General features: G+C 37.5%; 1 long non-coding RNA gene across 1 annotated transcript in view; it reads right to left on the reverse strand.

Annotated features, from left to right (window-relative positions):
• Window positions 1–1,581: 1,581 nt before the first annotated feature.
• LOC108242222 overlaps window positions 1,582–5,452 on the reverse strand; it is a 15,653-nt gene continuing 11,782 nt past the window's right edge. The window contains exons 3-4 of the long non-coding RNA XR_005233117.1: window positions 2,058–2,148; window positions 1,582–1,901 (exon numbers count right to left, since the gene is read on the reverse strand). This is a non-coding gene — a long non-coding RNA (uncharacterized LOC108242222). The remainder of the gene's footprint in view (window positions 1,902–2,057; window positions 2,149–5,452) is intronic.

The following is a 5,452-nucleotide window of genomic DNA, read 5'->3' on the forward strand; positions in this document are numbered from 1 at the left end:
CACTGAAAGAAAGAAGGTGGCAGAGGACTAGAAAGCATCAGAGCCACTCTACAGGATGAAACAACCAAAATCCTGAAGTACATCAGGAAGAAAGCCCCCAATGGTGATCTGCTAAGTGAATGTTTCAGGCAGCAGAAACCCAATGTGGAAGAAGAGAAAGAGGAACCATCATGGAAGGACAAGCCCCTGCACGGCATGTAGATTGAGGAAGTGTCTGATATCGACAAATACTACCAGTGGCTAGAAAGGGCTGGACTTAAGGACAGCACAGAGGCACTAATCAAAGCAGCACAAGAGCAACAGAGACTGGGCTATACTATACCAGATAAGAACCAAGATGCAGGCTGTGTAAAGATGCCCCATAAGCCAGTCTATTGTAAATCTACTGAAAGATTTGTCAGCATTTGTTTCACTTGCATTGGTTTAAAAAGTTAAAATGTTATGTTGTATTTGATTCAAGATAATCTAGGTGCAGGAATATACCAGTTATGATCCCCAACAATATTTAATTGCACTTCCTTATGTCCATGATCCCAAGCTACACTCTGAAAACTTCTTGAGTCTTCCTGTTCATATTGTTTGTGCTTGGAGAGTCACAGAGAGGGCAGATTTGCCTCTGGCGTGCTCACAGCATCAGCCAAGAATCTGCTCATTATTCTTTCTGTACAACAAGTAGGGTCACCCCAATGAGATTGGCAGGCATGGACAACAGCCATAACCCACAGAGCCGAGACCAGACACCTGTCTGATCTACACGCATGACTTTACAGTGGAACCTAGAATAACAGTAATTTTTGCCAAAAAATTACTATGGGACAACTTTACCTAGTTAGTTAAAGTGTTATAGAGCTGCTGTTCATTTCATTTCAGTCAAAGCAAAACACTATATGCAGCAAATATCAAATATAATATGAAGTATCTGTTTGAGCACATACAATGAAAACACATTTTAAAAGATTAGCTATCATTGCTTGTATCTTTCACCAATCACATGAGACTGTGTCAGTAATCAGTGTTCTTCAGATATGAATGCTATAAGGCAAGCACAAGCAATATAAACACTTTAAATCCGACTCCTGAGAAACTCAACACCTATGAATCTTTTTCACTGATATCTCTATGATGATGACATGCTGAGTCGTGTTATCAAGGAAGATTTATGTTAGCATTTGAATATGATTGCCTCAAAAGACAGATTTGAATAAAAATGCCTTCCCAGGATGATTCACAAACATGTCACAAAGACTTTTTTTTCTACTGGGATTTTAAAAAATCTTTCACCCACACAAAATTCCAAATAAATGTTTTAAAGCCTCCGCACTTCTGATCAAATGTTGGTTTGTCATCATCAAGTGGTGTTGGTCGTTCTGCCGCTTTTATCGCAAAACGTTTCTGAGATATAAATCACAGGCTGCCATATTGCTGTTGCCAAGTGATACAAATTGTTGCCCACACACAGTCATGCAAAGTGTAAATTACAGACCAGTGTTCTTGTATTGTACAACAAAGCACAAACACAGTCGGACACAAAGAAGTATACAATAAAATTTCTTGTTGAATTCATATATTTGATGCTGACAAACAAGCATTGGGAGGATGGGGGTTAGCATGTGCAGCATGCACACATGGCGACAGTGTGGTCAATACAAAGGTTTTGCCCACTTCTGCTGCAGGAGCTGCAAACTTTTCTTCTGCAGTCCCCACAGTCCTGACAGCTCCCCCATGCTCCTCATCTTCAAAGATGGTCCTGCAGCAGCACCCTGCAGTTCTGTCACCATGGCTGTGGCAGTTGGGGTGCAGGGAAGACAGGTCCTCCTCGTTATGTGCCGGGTGACCAATGCCTCTCCCACCTCCCAAATGTACAGTCTTTGCCTGTGGTGCTTGCCAAGAGGGCTCAATTGCTGTCCATAAGATAAAACGCATTGTACAAAGAAATGTCCTTTAGCTCTCCGCTGATGAATTTTCATGACAGCTTATGTACTACCTTGTACTCACTGTCAATCAAGACCGATGCAAGAGTATACTACCTGCCTGATTCTGCTAGTTTTCATATTTACCTGTAACTCACCTGCCCTCCCACTCTCCACCAGTCCTCTCTGTCCCAATCTTTAGCACTTTCAGATAGACTCTGCTTGATTCCCAGAACCTCTGGAAGAAGGAACAAACAAGCAAGCTTTTACCATCTTGGATTCTGAAAATAATTTGTAAAATTACACTGTGGGAATCAAACACACAGTGACTGCACACCAAACCCTCATTGCAAACATAAGCCGAATCTTTTGAAAGTAAAACAAGTCACTACATAAATATTAACGGTGCAACCTTCTACTTAGTGCAGTGGCTATCAAAAATAAAGCTTACGAGGAGAAGGAAGCTAGGCAAGCTAAACAACAACAACAGCAAAACTAATTTTGGAGAGTTTCTTATAACAAATTACTGGTGTGGCAGAGACAGCGGGGTCGCAGCATGACAGAATGTGCAGCAGCAGAACTGACTATTGCAGAGAGCTTGTAATCCAAAAAGATGATGATGCTCTTCTATGATCTTCAGCACTGCTGGAAAGTTTACTTACTGTATCCCCTGCTTAGACCTGATAAGACCAATTTGCTGGTATTTTTAGCAAAAAAATCATTGGATGTGAAATTTTGATTCTGTAATGTTAGGATAATTTTTGTTTCAGTCATTATTTAGTTTTGCTAAATTGCATTTTTGCTATGGGAGAGCAATGAAAAAATATATTATATTTTGAATCATTAGGCTAATAATAATAATAATAATAAAAGGTTGCTACAAATTTATTACATGCCATCAATTTTCTCAAATTATGCGTTGGAACAAGAAAACTTTACAAGCAACTAAACAAAGTTTTATTGTGTACTTAAGTGTACAGCGAAAGGTTTAAGAATACAAACAGAATACTATCCAGACTTTTTGGACATTGTCTGAATGAAACGTTGTTCTCTTTGGTATACATTTAATTTTGCCTGAGTGCAATAACAAAGAGAAAAATTCTGGTGCCAACAAAATGAAAAAGCTGATTTTACTTGATGTGACCAACATTTGTCTCTTGACCACATTAGTACGAGGCTGAGAGCTTTCAAGCTGTGATCATGGCTCACCCACTATCACAAAGTTCTGTATTTATTTACTTTTATTTTTTCAAATCAGTTCTGTTAGACACGCTAATAGCCCCAGGCATTGATCAAATGATAAAGAAAATGTTGACTGTCAAATCATTCAAGTTTAGTTTGACATGAAAATTTTGTTCTGTCTGCAGCAACGCCAAATAAACAGAATACATACTAAAAAATAATTAAAGAAAAATGTCAAATGCATAAAATGATAACTTTGCATTATGTCAAAGGGATTTGAGGTACAACTTTTCAAAGAAAATTTACCAGCACTTCTCAGTGTTTTAAATATCTACTCTGTGAATAGTCAGCAATTTTTTCTCTTTTAAATCACAAAACAAAAGCAATCAGCAGGAAAGCTGTTTTCCATCTATGCTTTTAAAGCATTATAGCCTCCTAACCAAAGTTCTCATGAAATATTGAATATCCATGAGGAATAATAATGCTTCAAACTGTAAAAAAAGCAGTAAAAATAACTAGTATTTTATTCTGCCCTATTTCTAAATATACTCTTCACCCTATTAAAGGATAAACAGAAATGTACATGTGAGCAAAAACCATCTTTTTCTCCTACATCATACAATAAACTCATTCAAGGAACAATAATCTACAGTCTAGTAATTATTTAGCTAAAATAAATAATTATAGGTGGAATTGGAAGCTCTATCACAAATGTTCTTTTTTTTTTCTTTTATAAAATAGTTGTACTTGGTTGAAATGCCATGGATGTCATTTCACAGTGACTGCATCCAAAGGTCACTCTGAAGGTTTTTCTTTTTGTTTCATTTCTTGTATCTTTTCCTCCTTTCTTGAGATTTCATTTTCCAGATTTTTTTTCACAAATTCAAGTAACACCCTTCAATGAGAAAAGCTGCCATATTGAGAGTTCTGGCACTCTGTCTACAGACGTGTTGTCATTACATCTTAAGAGCAGCCCACACACCACCGACACTGTCTTATACAAGTGGAACCTACATATACATATCCCACATGGCTCAGCACCACATGGCAGAGTCAGGGGGCTGACAGGTGATACAGTAATAATAAATATTTTGAATCATGTTCAAAATGCAAAACCTGTTTTTTACATCATAGCAATAGCAAGCTTCAGATTTTTTTTCTTCTTTGAGCCACTCTCTTTAGAGATCAGCACATGGGAGGTAGCTACATGTTCTTTAAAAAAGAAAAAAAAAAGAAAAAGAATTTTCATTAATTCAAGCAACTATAGCAACAATCAAAGCTGACAGATGCTATTCCTTTCTTTAACAGAAACATTGGCCTGGACTGAAAGGAAGTGTGGCTAGTCTTTGTGAAGGTTTCCTCTGTTTCCTTATGTTTTCATTTCAAACAAAAAACATTTTCTCACCAAAACATTATTACAATAAGTTCATTAGAGTTTCTTGCAGCATTGTGCAGCACTGCAGGGTTCATGCTTTTGCTGGCTCAATTGGTTGCCCAGAGAAATAATTATCTGATTGTGACTTGAGGCGAAAGGATAAAAAGGGTGTTCAAAATCCACAAGGGCCTGTTGTAAAAGAATAGAGTGAGAAAACTACAACACAGAGGGCAATGTGTAAATGCAGCATTTAAAATGTAATGGATAGACATTGTGAGAATGTTCAGTAATTGTTGTAACAGCTGTCTGGATGTTTGGGGCTCCAGTCTTCCTCATGTCTGCTTCGGGTCCTGGAGGGTGCATCTGTGGAACCCCACACCTGCTATTGAACATTCTTATGGAGAAACTTTATATATACAAGCATGCTCACAACCACACACACACATACACACAGATAAGTGTTTAAATTCAGGTGTTGTTTTAGATACTAGGCTAGGCTAAGCTCCTGATCAAAACATGTGTTCTGATTTGCTTACCCACTTCAGTTTCCACTGTTTTCTCTATATTCTTACTTTTAACTTGATCTATTTCTGACAGCTCTTACTTAGCTGACTTTCTCCTCTTTTTCTCAGCATGTTTTTTGGCCAAGCTGACCATGACACTTCTGTCTCTCTGTCTCTATTTGTTCATGTATAAAGACAGAGCCACATTTCCCAAATCTGTTTCCTTCACAGAGTTTACAGGGAAAAACAAGACTTAAATCTTAATTTTGACAAAGACGGGTATGACTTTGCAACCATCTTAGCTCACTTCTAAAGCGAGTAGTCACAGCACAAGATTGTATTGATTTGCTTCATGAATGTGCAAATCATAAAGTGATGAGTTTTTTTCCGATCTCTATAGCTTTAAAAAACATCATAACTTTTCAGACACATAGAGCATTGTCATGCATCAACATGTACATCAGTTTTCATATATATATATA

Source organism: Kryptolebias marmoratus, linkage group LG4 (genome assembly GCF_001649575.2).
Source record: "Kryptolebias marmoratus isolate JLee-2015 linkage group LG4, ASM164957v2, whole genome shotgun sequence".
NCBI lineage: Eukaryota > Metazoa > Chordata > Actinopteri > Cyprinodontiformes > Rivulidae > Kryptolebias > Kryptolebias marmoratus.